The 14943-nt window shown below is 44.8% G+C and overlaps 1 protein-coding gene across 1 annotated transcript in view; it reads left to right on the top strand.

Annotated features, from left to right (window-relative positions):
* Window positions 1–14943, top strand: part of LOC122789862 (U2 snRNP-associated SURP motif-containing protein-like) — a 1539784-nt gene that overhangs the window by 1335495 nt on the left and 189346 nt on the right. The gene's annotated exons all lie outside the window — the stretch shown is intronic.

Raw genomic sequence — 14943 nt, 5'->3', positions numbered from 1 at the left:
ACCTTGATACGGCACTCTTGTCATAGATAGTACCCCAAAAAGGTAACCCCCCATTTCTCGGTCACCCACGTCCCCCTGAATCTTTTTTAAAGTTTTTGTCTATCCTTCTAGCATGTCGAGGGATCAGTTGCTAGTGTCCTCTCCTGCTCAGCTGGTGAACCTGGGAATACTGAGGCAATGTTACAATTGCCTCATGTACACAGACAACCCTCTCCTCCTCCCACAAAACACAAATACATGCGAGAGATGCAACTATACGGCCAAACTGGAGGCTGAGCTCTCTCAACACAGGACTGGCAAGACCAGTCAGGACGAGAAGGTTACCACACACACTATAGACCCAGTCTCACATAGCACCATTACAACCTCAAATCATACACATAAACACACAAAGACATACTCGGAGGCTCTGATCAAAAATCTACCAAAACAGCAGAGGCCACCAAAGCAGACACCCAAACAACCACCACCTCAGAACACAACACCTGCAACACATAGACCTCACAGTCAGAGTGTCAAACAGTCACAGCCCTTAAGGCCAAACACAATGCCAGACACACTAGTCATTGGTGACTCCATAGTCAGACACACTGACGTCCCGCTCACCAGACTGAGTAAGGAGAAGGTCACAGTAAGCTGCCTGTCGGGCGCTAGAATCCGCCACATAACGCAAGCACTCAGGTCTCTCAACAGCAAGTACAAATATGATTCAGTCATTGTCCACGCTGGTGTAAACGACCTGAGACGTACCTCCTTGGACTACATGAAAAGAGACATTGAGGAGCTCTCTGATTATGTAGCCCAGGCAGGTATGACCCTGACCTTGAGCAGTATCCTACCTTCACCAAGAGTGATGCCACAATACAGAGATAAGATGATCAGCTTTAACAATTGGCTTAAACACTGGTGTCATTCAAAGGGGATCCAGTATCTGTCTGCCTGGGATGACATGCTGGACAAGCCACTCTGCTTCGCAAGGGACGGCTTGCACCTGTCACCCCTGGGATTCCAGATATTGGCAAAGGCTCTTGCCACCCCCATAGTGCCTTTTTTAGGCAAGGCTCAAATTCTAAACCTACCACCCTAGAACACAAAAAAGGAAAAAAACTAAGGGTAATGCTGCTCAATGCCAGAAGTCTAAATCTCAAAATGCACGCACTTGAGGCCCTTCTCAGTATGGAGAACATCGATGTCTGTGCTGTGACAGAAACCTGGTTCAAGGCTCCTGAGAGCACCCCAGCGCTATCAGGTTTTACCTCATATCATGCGTTCCGCCCCAAAATCCGGACAATACCAAGAAAGGAGGGGGTATCCATATTCATCAAGGACACCCACACCTCAAGACTGGTGGCAACGCACGATGCATCGGAGACCATCCAGGTGCAATTAACCATAGGCAAGACTGCTCTGCAAATTGTAGCATGTTACAGGCCACCCTCACAAACTCAGGAACCTCACATGGCCTTCCTGAAAACACTAGAGGGGATAAATGTATCACCAAACACCATCATACTAGGTGACTTCAATTACCCTAATATAGACTGGGAACACTACTCAAGCCCAAACACCCTAGCCCAAAAGTTCCTGGAATTCATAAACTCAAATGCCATGGAACAACTAGTCACCATCCCCACAAGAGGAGATAACATACTTGATCTCATCATCACGAACATGGGAGCACAATGTTCAACACCGCAAGTATACCGCTGACTGGTGAGATCAGATCACAAACTAATCTCGCTGGAGGTCTTCATCCCACCCCCTCCTGAAATCAAAAAGACCACAGTAAAGAACTTCTCAAAAGCCGACTTCACACTTCTAAAGACTAGTGTGGTCTCCTTTAAGGCTCCTGAGCCATGGAAAACAGTACTCAAGCCGCTGAATCACTTACAAACACCTTCTACCAGCACCTGCAGGACTGCATGGATAAGGCAATCCCAAACAAAACAAAGACTCTTAGTACCAAAGGCAAGCGTCCAGTCTGGTGGACCCCAGCCATAAACAAACTCTACAATAAAAGGAGGAAGCTACTACAAGATAGAGCAAAATCCTTAAAAGGTAAGACACCCTTGATCACTATAAGTAAAAAACTAAGAGCTCTCATAAAATCATCCAAAGCAAATTTCGAGAGAAAAATAGCTAAAGACTCAAAAGACAATCATAAGGCCTTCTTTAGCTATGTTAGAAACCTAGGAGGAAACTCCCAGATTTGCTCAGAACTAGTTCAAAATGATGTGAAGATTACTGATCCTACAGACATTGCCAACATACTGGCTGACAGGTTCAGTGCAAACTCCCCCCCCCCCAAAAGGAGAGATATCTATACCAAATGATTGCAGCCCCCCAAACATCTCCAGCCCAAGTGAGAACTGCTCTCTCCAAAGCAAAAACACAGCATCCATGGGACCTGATGGTGTCCCCGGCTGTGTGCTCCACGAACTCAATGAGGAATTAAACCCACAGCTAGGACAGCTGTTTAATCAAAGTCTTACCTCTGGATACGCACCCAGGAGTGGCGCACTGCAACTGTGGTCCCACTTCACAAAGGCGGTGCCTCCACCGACCCTGGAAATTACCGGCCCATTAGCTTGACAAGCCTTATCTGCAAAGCCATGGAGAGGATCATAATGGACCTCATAAATAAAGACATAGGGAATTTGCAGACTTTGGATCCAACCCAGTTTGGCTTTGTCAAAGGCAGATCATGCCTTTTAAACTTGGTTGACTTCTTCGAAACAGTCACCAAAGCCATTGACGAGGGAAAGGCAGTCCATACAGCCTACCTCAATCTGGCTAAGGCCTTTGATACAATACCCCACTCGGGTATCATTGAAAAACTCATCAGCTTAAATGTTAACCCATACATCACAAGATGGGTTGCAAACTGGCTGAGTGACAGAACCCACAGGGTCAGAGTTGCTGGCGCCATGTCAGACTCAAAGCCTGTCACAAGTGATGTCCCACAGGGCTCAGTCCTGGGCCCACTCTTGTTTGGCATCTACTTTTCCGAAGTACAAGCAAACACAGGAGGGTTATGGCTGACAAAGTTTGCAGATGACTGCAAACTGGCGCCATAGTAGAAAACACATCTGACACAGATATCCTTCAGAAGGGTCTCACAGAAACAGATAACTGGTGCCAGAGCCACGGCCTGAAGTTAAATGCCAAAAAATGCATAGTCATACCCTTTGGGAAAAACAAGGTTACCCCTAGCTACCAAATAGGTGGCAATCCACTGAGCACAGAAGAAGTTATCAGGGACCTGGGGACCCAGGTTGATAGTAGTCTGTCATTCGACACCCATGTAGCTAAAGTAGTTAGGAAGACCTTCTACATTGCCCACCTTATCATGAAGGGATTCTCATCTAGATCAAGGGAGGTCATAGTCTCCATTTACTCATCACTCATCAGACCAATGATTGAGTACAATGCCCCATTCGGGATGTATCTGACCCGACACTTGCAGCAGCTGGAGAGGCCACAAAAGTTCCTCACCAAAAGGATAAAGGGTCTCAAAAATCTGTCCTATGCTGCCCGACTGAAAGAACTCCAGCTCTATTCAGTCGCCACCGCTTGCTCAGAGGTGACCTTTGCCTAACATACAAGGCCATGTCAAACCCAGATTTGATGAATATGCTTCACCTCAAAAATCTAGATCCATCAGAGCCACAAGGGCGGGAGACTTAAACCTCGACACGGCTATTAATAGGACGTGCTGGAGGGATAGATTCATCACCCAAAGACTCCCTATGCTGTGGAACAAAATCCCGGTACATGTGAGGCAGAGCACCTCGCTGGCCTTGTTCAAGAGAAATCTTGACCAATGGATGGGAGATCGCAGATATACCCCAGGGATTACCTCAGTGTCACTGCTCGACAGAAGCACAGCAAAATAATGGGTATAGTTCCCCATACTAAAGGGGTGGCGTAAGCCACAAAACGATGGGCTAGGCTTGTAAATGCCCTCGGGCAGATAGCCTAGTATGAACCTATGAACCTATTGCTAGGGTACATGGAGGTAATGATTGCAATTTGTCATCCATTTTTCACTTCCATTCTTCTAGCCCTGTAAGGACCATGGGTTGGCAGTTTTGTGAATAATTTTCAAAACTTGTATGATGTGTAAATGCTACACAGTTAGAAGTTAATACTTGAGGAAAAAATGACTGGAAACTTATAAAAAACTGCAACAAGGTAAACAACTTGCTAAGAACCAGCAATTCTTTAAACAAAGCAAGTCAAACACAGCAAACAGAGTTTTATTAAAAGGTAAGTGCTTACACACCTACTAAATGTCGCTTCTTCAGTTTATTTTGACATTTGTTAACCGGGTTAGTCCAACTGGGCATGTGGCCCATTTTCAGCGAAGACCCAAGGAGAAAAGCTCCAATACGTAGAACAGAATTACAGAAAGTCACAACTTTGCAATAAAAAAAAAGTAACAGCAGTCTGTTATACAAAAGAGTTAAACAATAGAATAGCAATGCATACAGACCATACATCTTTTTTCAGTGAAACAAATATATTTGCATATGTAAAAGAAGAGTTTTGACCAACAGTATTAATTTTAATATCTTTCCTGTTCGATTCTTAGCTAGAGCGTCTTTTGTGTGGAGACATGCGTGAATGGGCGTACCTTCATTGAAGGTTGTGCGTCAGGGCTGGTAACTTGGCACATAAAAATCAACTACCAATCATTAGCGGACCGGAGTTCCGCTGTGGCGACCCCTAACCGGGAAAAGCCAAAAGACACAAAGTGTATGACCATAGTAAAGAAGTACTTGGATGCAAAGGAGAGGGAAGAAGAGAGGTATAGTAGAGTGGCACTTAGGGTGGGGCTTGACAAGGGAAGTTGTGAAGATAAGTAGATGAGTTTTGAGTTTTTCTTTAAAGTGTGATGGGTGGATGATGGAACGTATATCTAAAGGAAGTTTGTTCCAAGCTTGGGCAATGGAATGTTTGTATAGGTGTTTGCTTACAGTTTTATGGGGTGGTAAATGTGCAGTAGTTGCTGGTTTAGAGGTACAGAGAGTCCAAGGTGGGCTATAGGTAGAGATGAATGGAGAGGCAGGACAGGATGAAGGCTTATGAAGACTACAGTGTAGCATCTGAAGTTGAGGTAGAAGTAGAAGTTGGGGGAGTTCAAGCCACTGGAGTGAGTTTAGGGCAAGGCAGTGATGTGAATTGTAAGGAGAGTTTGTAACAAACCTAGCTATTTTATGGTAGGTTTGTTGAAGTTTGTTTAAGGCTGTAGTTTGGATGTTAGTGAGCACTGGTGCTGCATATAGGAGGGAGGGGAGGAGCAGGGCTTGAGCAAGGGAGAGTCTAGCATTTGAGGTGAGAAATGTTTTATTGCGATACAATAAACCTAGTTTCTGTTGCATCTTTTTTATACATTGGAACAAGTGAAGATTGAATTTGAGTTCATCATCAATGACGACTCCAAGGAGTTTTGTGTGAGCTTTGGGTTGGATTATAGTCTTGTTAGAGGATGTATTAGCAAAGGTGGATTTGTGATGAGAGGCTGGGGAAGAAAGAGTAAGAGGTTTAGTCTTTCGGGTTGAGAATGAGTAGATTGCTGGACAGCCACTGTTGAGTGGATAGAAATGCATGTTGAGTTTGAGTGTGAAGTTCAGAGATAGTGTCAGTGGTGGATATGAGGGTTGAGTAGTCCGCATATTGGATGAGAGAGGAATCTTTGCAAGATGTGTAGAGATCGTTGTAAAAACGTTTAATAGGAGGGGACCCAGGATGGACCCTTGTGTTACACCAGTAGGGACAGGTATAAATGGAGAAGTAGAGGAAAGCCATTTGCCAGATTGCTGCCTGCAGGATAAGTAACTGGAGAACCAGGCAAGGGAAGAAGAAGGTAAATTTTTAGATTTGCAAGTTTGGATAGCAGTTGAGAATGGGAGACAGTATCGAAGGCTTTGGAAAGGTCAAGGAAGACAGAAGATACAAGTTTGTTATCTAGGGCCTCGGCAATGGTATGCATGAAGGATAAGAGAGCTGTGGTTGTGCTATAGTTAGAACGGAAACCATGCTGAGTAGGAATGAGTAGGTTGTTCTGGAGGAGATGGTTGAGAAGCTGTGTGTATACATTTTTCTAGGATCTTAGAGAGGGGGGATAGGATGGCTATGGGACAGTAGTTAGAAGGGTCTGTAGAGTTTCCACCTTTATGCAGGGGAATAGTGAAAAAGGATTTCCATAGGGTAGAGAGACATTGGATTCCTGAATTGAGCTATTGATTAAGATAGATACTGGATAGGCTATTGAGTCAGATGCAAGTTTGAGGGAGGTAGGTTATTAGTGGAGGGGAGAGCAGGGCTTACGCTTATGAAGAAGAGATCTGATGTACGAAGTAGAGACTGGGTGTAAAGAGTATAGATTATTGCTCAGAGGGTTAAGAGGGTTAGGCAGAAAAGAAGTGTTAGAATTAGTACGTAGGATTGTTTGGATGGTGTCAAAGCGTTTATTGAGGAGAGTAGCGTCAATCTGTGTTGCGCTTTTTAAATACTATCAAAAACAGTTAAAACTATTCAAAAAATCACATGATTAATCAACATCCTATCTAGTACATAGTAGATGCAAAGCAGCATTAGAGGAAATTATGTAACCTTGTGTCAGTCATCTGAACAGATCACATGACACGAAGACCGATCTTAAAGGGACATCAACATTAAAGACGCAACCTTTATCAGCTTGAAACGTAATCCATTTTAGTTCCTTTTGCTCAAGCCTATTGTTAATGTCTACTCACCTATGAATAAATCAGTTAATATAAAGGTGAATCTATGCACATCACCCCATTTCTTTCACGTTTTGCATGTGCATTCTTCTCATCTAACTTGCAGATTTCACTGATATGCTCTTGCATGCGTTCCCTCAATGATCCGCTAGTCTTTCCAACATAGAAGTAGCTGAATGCTGAACTGTGTGCAAGAAAAACTACATTTCTGATGGAACAGTCAGCCTCAAGACCAAACCTAAACCCAAGATGTGTATTTGGATGCTTAAGTAACACGTCACTGTTTACATATTATCAATAATTGCATGACCGACACAGAAAGGTGCCTGGTCGAGTTCTTACATCTTTCCTACGTCTTTCAATTCATATTATGACAAAACATCCTTCTAATGAGGTCACAAATTCTGTCAGTGTCATAGGTAGGTACTAGGCTGTCAGCCCTCTGGCCTATATAAGCCTATCCAAAAAGGTTCCTTGGCTTCCGTTACCTAAGAAAATTATCTTCCTGTGCCCCTGTCAAGCAGTGCTGTAGAAGTGATCTTCGGGGTGAATTTTCTATTTTCCCATCCAGTCGTCAAGGTTTTTCTTAGAGGGTCAATGAGGAGCTTGACAAGAATGGGTAGTTTGTTCCAGGGTATGGAAAGTTTCTGGGACAGGAATCTATACCTCCAGTATGTTCTGTTTATTGTGGTGACAAGATGTAGGTCCCTGGATAATGTGGTTTGGAGAGATTGGGATTTCTTTGTGTAACATGTCCAACAGCTCTGGGTTTGATATAGCTTTGTATGTTAGGCAGAGATCACCTCTGAGTAGGTGATATGCGATGGAGTAGAGCTGGAGTTTTTTGACGGTCTGCGTATGGCATTTGTTTGAGGACGGTAATCCTCATAGTGAGGTATTTCTGTGGCCCTTCCAATTGTTGTAGGTGTCTTGTACTCTGTAATGGGTCTGATGAGGGATAAGTAGAGAGGAACAATGACCTCCTTTTTTCTAAAGGAGAACCCTTTTGTGATGAGGTGTGCCACATAGGATTGCCTGACTACTGTGGCGATGTGGTTATCAAAGGAGAGACTACTGTCCACCTGTGTCCCGAGGTCTGTTATCACACTTTGTGTTTAGTGAGCTACTGCCTATGTGGTAGTTCATGGGTACCAAGTTTTTCCCAAAGGGGATGACAATGCACTTCTTGGCATTGAGCTTGGGGCCATGACTTTGACACCAAGCATCTGTCTCTTTGATGCCCTTTTGTAGAATGTCTACATCATTAGGTGATTCTTTTATGGCTCCCAGTTTGCAGTCATCTGTGAACTTTGTTAGCCAAAGATCTTCTGTGTTGGCCTGCACTTCAGAGAAGTAGATGCCGAGCAGGAGAGGACCCTGGACCGAACCCTGTGGTACTCCACTCGTCACTGGAGTACCACAGGGTTCACTTGTATAAAACTTTGGAACCGAGACCTATCGCATCTTGGCTTTTCTACTGTCAAGCTCCTCACAATTCTGTGCAGAAAAATAAGGTCTCGTTCAATCATGTCTAAGAACTTTTGTCCCCCTTCTCATAAAGTCCACTTCTGTAGAACTGTAATATCTATCTACAAAGTCACCTGTTAAAACATCCATATCACATTCAGATTTGACTAGCTCTTTAAGTCCGGGCTATCCTTATCCCTTGTACTTTAATAATGTTCTTAAGTACATAACTTGGATGTATACTGGTTCTATATAATAATTTTTACGTCATGACTTCTTGTACAAACTTGTGTTAAATATATTCGCATTATCCTTCTGTGTTGTAACATCCAAAAAGTCAGGTTCTTTAAATGAGTACAGAAAAGTAAACCTCAAAAAGGTGGTTGTGGTGTGTGAATAGTCTACAGATTTTATTAAATCATCAGTTGTAGCAGCCCATACCAACATGGTGTCATCCACAAACCTCCTGTAAAACATTGAGCAGAATGAAAATATTGTTTGAAAGCACGTGTCATTTCCCATTGTGCCATAACCATGTTGACATACGAGTAATCCTAGTATAATATAAAGCAGGTTGATTTGTTTTGTCAACTAACTGATATTAGAACACAATGTCTTTCTTTTTTAATGAGACATTTTTGGCAGAAATCTTACGTGGCTCCAAACTTCCTTTGGGTTAGATAACAGGCTCATCCACCTCCAAATGGCCCTCCAAGCTCCTGTCGGTGGCAGCTTCTGTCCAGCCATCAAGGTCAGTGGGCAGCATTAAAGCTTTGGACTTCAAGCAGCTGAAGAGGTCCTTTTTTTCAGATGTAATTAGGCCTTATCTCTTTAGGTCCAGGTCCAGTCCTTGAACCTTTGGATCAGTCTATATGGCTTCCTCCGTTGGCCCCCTTGGTTCCAAGGTTTTCAGGACCCGGCTGCAATCCCACCATCTGTGTCGCATCCAATGGCTTGGCCATCTTCAGCTCCAGTTTGTTCCTTGGTCACATCATCTCCAAATTCTTCGAGGCTGTTCGAACCTTGGAACTGTGGTGTCAAAGTAGGAGTTTTTGGGTTGGGGGTAGACTCTCCTTGCTTTGCATTTTTCTCTGCTGCTCAGAGCTTCAGCTTTGGAGAGCTGAGCTCCACTCTTGATGTTGAGATAAGGTGTGGCTCCCTCTGGGTCAGGACCGTCTCTGATACCTTCAGGTGCTGGGTCCCTTGACTCTGAGAGGGCAGCTTCCACCTCAGCGTTTGTTGTAGAGAGGATATTCTTCTCTTAGAAGGATCAGGTTTCTCTAGCTGGTGTCCTTTTCTTTATCTGGGCCTGCTACCAGTCATAAGTCTACTCCTGGACAACCCTGCATTAGCTGGTATCCATTCTGCTACCTTAGTGGAGATTCCGGCACCCCAAAACCGCCGGTTTTGTTGGAGTGGGAGATTTCAGGGAAGAAAAGGTGCAATAGGAAGCACCTTGACTTCCCGGAGGAGTTTCTCACTGAAGATACTGACCTCGAGGAAGGTGAAGGGTCCCCTAAGACTCTGTGAGATTACTCTTTTGGCAACCTTTTGGAGCTGCTTCATCAATATGGAGGCTGAGTTATTAAAGCCCCCTCTCCAGAGGAGTCTGTATTTTTGGAAGCCTTTGGTATAGGCCCATCCATGCCTTGGGTGGTTCCCACTCCAGGCACCGTTATAGACCTGGTGTCCTAGGGGGAATGGAAGGAAACCAGCATGGTGGAGCCTATCCCCAAAAAGCTGAATAAGGTTCTTGCACCGCCCTCCAAAGAACTGCATGCATTGGAGTAAGGGTATGGTTCTAGATGCTGTTGTGGTGTAGGCTGCCACCAGAAAGGAGAATTTGGATGAGAGCTCCTTGGTACATCCCTTAAATAGAGTCTTAGGCTCTGGATTGTTACAGGGAAACGCTCCTGTGCCTCAGCCATTTTTTCTCTGAGAGCACTCCTCACACTTGACAAGACAAGACTTGGTGTCCGAAGTGTAAAAGAATGTCAAGACGCAGCAAGTGCTTCCATGAGGCGTATTTCAAACTCAACTGATGGAGTGTCACAAGCAGCTGGCTCTGGCATTGCCATGCAGTGCCACACTTGGATGCATTTATGCAACTTTGCGGATTGCTTCAAGGCGTCCTTTGTCAATGCCTTGTTTGATGGCTCTTCCTTGTTCGGATCGAAAGCTGAAGATACTCTCACGAGGAGATAGGAAGACAGGAGGATGCTGTCTCCGCAGTAGGAGTGCGTTTTGCCACCCTTCAAAAGAGGGGGGGGGGGTAAGTGCCTCTCTTTCAGAAGATCACAATCAGTCTTCCCAGGATGCTGTGTTAGAGGTTTCCACCTGAGGATTGGGGGGAGGGGGGGGGGGGAGTCTGGTAACAATGGACACAGCCTGCAGGGCGGGGCTGGTCCACAGTCAGGGTTTTTCTGTGGCATTCTCTGAAGGGCCTTTTATCAGCAACCCAGAAGAGTTGCCTAACTGTTCTACTCTAAAAGCAGTCGGAGGTCACTTCGCTCTTCAACAAAAGCTTGGGAAGCCATCCCCTCGGACGCATGGGTATTGAGTCATATCTAGGGATTACTCTACTCCCTTTTCAGAGGTTCCAGACTTTCTTCAAAAGCATCTCCCAGATGTTCAACCCTGTCAGAGGCTGCATGAAGTTTTAGAGATTCACAACCTACTCACAAACCAAGCCATCCAAGAGGTTACACTAGAGCAGAAAGTATCCAGGGTCTATTGCAGATTCTTTTTAGTACCAAAAATGATCAAGGACCTCAGGCTAGCTTTGAATTTAAGCAGACTGAATCAGTGTGTGAAAAAGACCAAGTTCCAGATGGTTGCAGTACAGTCCATCTTATCTCTTCTGAGGAAGCGTGATTGGATGTGCTCATTGGACCTCAAAGTCATCTACCATCTTACAAGGTAGACAGGCACTCCAGGAGGTTTTTGCACTTCCTGCTGGGGGGCAATCATTTCCAGTTCAGGGCCCTGATATTTGGTCTCACCACAGCCCCTGGGTGTTTACCAAGTGCATGGCAATGTTTGCAGTGTAGCTCCAGCTGCAGGGATTCCAGGTCCTTTCCTTATCTGGACAATTGGCTTCTTACCGCTCCCACAAGAGCATCGTTGATCATGGCATGGGATACTTTACTCCAGCTGTGTGACCACTTAAACATTAGTCAGTTACCCAAAGTCAAGCTTTCAGCCTGTTCAGGTTGTCGCTTGGATACAGTCAAATTGCCAGGCTTCCGAGTTAGAGTTCAGAGTTCCTGCTCAGGCTTTGTTGATGCTTGCAACCTCAAAGCCTGCAGCTCATGCAGTTATGAAACTTGTAGGTCATATGGCAGCATTCATAGGATTGGTTCCTTTAGCCAGATATCATATGAGGGCTCTGCAATGGACTTTACCTGTGCCATGGTCTTTCTTGCCGCACCCCCATAGATTTTCCCATTTGATTGATAAAGGTATGTCATGATCAGATGAGTTGGTGGTTGCAGTCTCCTTTATTAACTGAGAGGAGACCATTTGTTCTTCCAGATTCCTCTGCCATGGTCACCATGGATGCCTCTCACCTGAATTTGGGGATGGGGGTACATTTCAAAGGGAGAATTATTCAAGGATCTTGGTCTTCTGTGGAGTTCCACATTCACGTCAGTGTTCTGGAGATGAGGGTGGTCCTGCTTGCATTCTATGGCTTTTAGGACCCCCCTTCCCAGAGGTGTGATTTCAATACAGATGGACAGTATGGCAGATGTTCATCGTGTTTCACTGTTGCAGTCCTAACCAGTGGGTTATCCGGCTCCCGGTAGCCCTCGATCGGCCAGAATACCAAAGGTAAGTATATATGACACCGGCTGTCAGTTGTAAAGGACGTCCGAACGTCCGATACAAAAGGAGTCAGCCAACGTCACTTCTCCAGTCTTCCTTGCAGTGGAGCCTGAAGCAGACGCATTTTTACATGAGTGCCGGTCGGCAGTTTACCTTTTTGGTTTCAGACTACAGAGTTGAAGTCAACTACATCTAAGTACCCCGTTGGGGATCCTCTCTTCTTGCCTTAACGAATGTCAGAAAAAGTCCATAATTGTCTTACCTGTGGAAAGCAGATTCCACATATTTTCATTCCTTTTGTATTGTTTGTCTAGGCCTTGACCACGACGTTCCTGATTGTGACCTCTGTGCTTCTTTTAATCCGCATACTATTCATCGTCTGGCTAAGCTTTTAGCTAAGCATTTTGGAGTGTGGCCTAAGTTTGTTGGTATGGCGTCCGCTGGTCTTCAGGCTTTGGATATCCTTAAGAAGCGTAAGGACAAGGACCGCAACAGGCTTCAGAAGGTCATGTCTTCAGATAAGTTGGTCGTCAGTCTTGTGGTAGCCAGTGAGGCACCTTTGCAGCCCCTGCAGTCCGTGGCTTTTCAACCGCAAGCCTCTGTTGAGACCATTTAAGAGTCCCTTGGGCCTCCGCCTTCCATTTTGTCTTCTGACCTTCTACCTGTTGCCTCTTTATCTGGATCCGGACCAGCTAGCCTGGCTCCAGTGTCCGAGGCCTCTGTTCTTCGTTCGGACAGCAAGCTCATACTGACATCCTCTGCCACTACTTTGGTGGCCAGGCCTCCCGAGTCCTTCAGACTTGCAGGTAAATCTTCCAAGTCGTAAGCCTGTGAAGAAACAGGCTCCAGTTTCCTCTCGTTTCCCTCATTCTCAAATGGTTAAAATGGCTGATGACCCTTTGACTCTTATTAGGGGTTCACAGCCTCCTACTCCAAAAAGGGGTAGGGATGTCTCTCCTGAGGCTTTGTCTTGTTCGTGTTCTGATACTTGTAACATTTCTGCTGATGAAGAGGAAGTTTCAGGTTTTTTTCTCCTTTGAGGATTCATATGCAGAGGAATCCATTCCTTCTGCTTCTCCTCCAGAGGATTTCTCTTCTGGTGATACTTTGAATACTCTTAGGGAGCATTTTAAATGGGAATGCCAGGATTATCCCCAATCTAAGAAAAGGATCAGGGAGTTTTTGGATTTGCCTCAGCATAAGCCTCTGGCTGTTCCTCCAGTGTTGGAAGTGGTTGATGTTTTTCTGGAAAATTCCTTGACTCCAAATACAGTTCCTCCCTATTCCCAGGAAACCTGACTGGTACCATAGAGTCCCTGATTCTCATTTGTTTCTTTTTAGGAATCCGCTAGATGACCCAGAGTTTATTTCTCAAGGGCCTAAAGGAGTTAAGGCCACTGTTACCAAGAATCCTGTTCCTTCCGACAGGGAATCTAGGAACCTAGATAGGTGGAATAAAAGTGTATACCTCTGCCACTCTTGCTATTAGGTCTAATAATTGCCTTTTTCATATGCTTAAGTATCAGCAGCACACCTTGGAGGCTTTTAAGTCAAATATTGCAAGTGTGCCTCTTTTGGCAGAGAGTAAGGATATGCAGTATTTGCTGAATTTTGCCAGTCTTGTCAATAAACCTTCTTTACATTGTGGTTTTGACATTCTAGAAGTTTCCTGCAGGGCTGCAGCTACTGGATCTGTTACCAGAAGGCATGCTTGGCTCAGGAAGCAGCCCCTTCCAGAGCCTGTCAAATCTAAGCTTTTAGATGTACCTTTACATAAGGACAATTTTTTTGGCAGCAAAGCAGAGGAAGTGCTCAAAAAGATGGAGGATAAGGCCAAGTCTATTTAAACAGTTAAAGATTTTCTGCAAGTTCAACCTTCTCATTTCAGCAGGAATTACCCTTCTTAAAAGTTGGATGTTTCCTGATACCAGCAGACAGAACTGTTCTAGGACTAGAGGTTACAAACCTTCTAGAGGGCAAGGGGCTACCCCTCAAAGGCCTAAGCGTTGGCATGCTTCCACTTTCAAGGCGGGCAGTTCTAAGCCTACATCTCAATCCAAACATTCTCAATGACTCTGTCCAACTTCTACCTGTTCCTGTGTGCCCAGAGAATCCTTTAGGGGGAATGTTGGCCTTTTTTACAAATGTTTGGGCCACCATCACAGACGACAAATGGGTACACAGAACTGTATCCCTAGGTCACAGGCTTTCTTTCCACACCTTTCTAGTACCCAAAGGATTCCCGGACACTCCTCCAAACCAAAGGGCAGAAGTAGAAAAGCAAATGTCTCTAACATCTGGGGGCAATAGAATCCGTTCCTGCTCAGCAGGTAGGCCAGGGCTTCTATTCCAGACTTTTCGTAGTGCCAAAAAAAGAAGGCACCTGGCATCCTATCCTAGATCTATCCATTCTGAACACTTTCTGGGTAATTCCAAAGTTCAAAATGCTCACTGTGCATCAGTTGCTACCAATGTTAGACAAGGACTCTTGGCTAGTAAGTTTGGATCTCAAAGAAGCTTATCTGCACATCCCTATCAGGGAAAGTTGCAGGCAATACCTTTGTTTCAGAGTGGCCAAACAACATTATCAATTCTCTGCACTGCCCTTTGGCTTATATACTGCTCCCAGAGTTTTTACAAAGTGTCTAGCTCCAGTCATTGCTTTTTGCAGGCAGAAGAAAATTCAGATTTATCCATCCTTGGACGACTGTCTAATCCAAGCAAATTCTCAAGAACAGCTGTTAAAGGATCTGGAATTTGTAAAGACTCTTCTCTGGGTTACATTTTCAACATGGAAAAATCAAAAATGGTGTCATCCAACGAGATAACATTCCTGGGAGCGAGTCTGAACACAGCCACCCAGATGATGCATCTCACCCAGGAGAAGTAGGCAACTCTTTCA

Source organism: Protopterus annectens, chromosome 15.part0 (genome assembly GCF_019279795.1).
Source record: "Protopterus annectens isolate FY-2018-M chromosome 15.part0, PAN1.0, whole genome shotgun sequence".
Taxonomy (NCBI): domain Eukaryota; kingdom Metazoa; phylum Chordata; order Ceratodontiformes; family Protopteridae; genus Protopterus; species Protopterus annectens.
The sequence above is the reverse complement of the archived record's forward strand: the minus strand, read 5'-3'. Positions and strand labels throughout refer to the sequence as shown.